Consider the following 765-nt stretch of genomic DNA (forward strand, 5'->3'; position numbering starts at 1 on the left):
AGTGATTGGTGTTTGGAATATGCTGCCACAGGAGGTGGTGATGGCCACTAACCCTGGATAGCTTTAAAAAGGGCTTGGACAGATTTATGGAGGAGAAGTCAATCTATGGCTACCAATCTTGATCCTCCTTGATCTGAGATTGCAAATGCCTTAGCAGACCAGGTGCTCAGGAGCAGCAGCAGCAGCAGAAGGCCATTGCTTTCACATCCTGCATGTGAGCTCCCAAAGGCAGAATGCTGGACTAGATGGACTCTGGTCTGATCCAGCAGGCTAGTTCTTATGTTCTTATGTTCTTAACTCAGCCCACAGGCTTTCATGTGCAGGAGTGGGGAAACAAAATAAGCCTTTTGGGGGCCCATAAAATTGAACCCCCAGAAGCAAAGGGCTCCAAACCTTGATGCTATTACCAGGAGGCCCCCCTGGAGCCACCCTGAAAGTCTGGTGCCTCTATCTTCAAAAATGTGCAGCTTGCCTACACACTCAGAAATTCCCCATTGGCTACAATGGAGCAAAGTCACTGCAAAACAAAGGATCTTGGGCAAATTTCTTGGGGTGCCTAGAAGGGGTGTATTTTTAAAGCTAGTGACACCAATTTTTCAGGGTATCATCTGTTAACTATTCTTATGATGCCACCCAAGTTTGGTGAAGTTATGTTCAGGGGGACCAAAGTTATGGTCCCTCAAATGGGTAGCCCCCATCTCAGGTTAGCTCCCATTGAAAACAATGGGGATGGGGCACCCCCTTTGGGGATCCATAACTTTTCTG

Source organism: Sphaerodactylus townsendi, linkage group LG03 (genome assembly GCF_021028975.2).
Source record: "Sphaerodactylus townsendi isolate TG3544 linkage group LG03, MPM_Stown_v2.3, whole genome shotgun sequence".
In the NCBI taxonomy this organism is placed as follows: domain Eukaryota; kingdom Metazoa; phylum Chordata; class Lepidosauria; order Squamata; family Sphaerodactylidae; genus Sphaerodactylus; species Sphaerodactylus townsendi.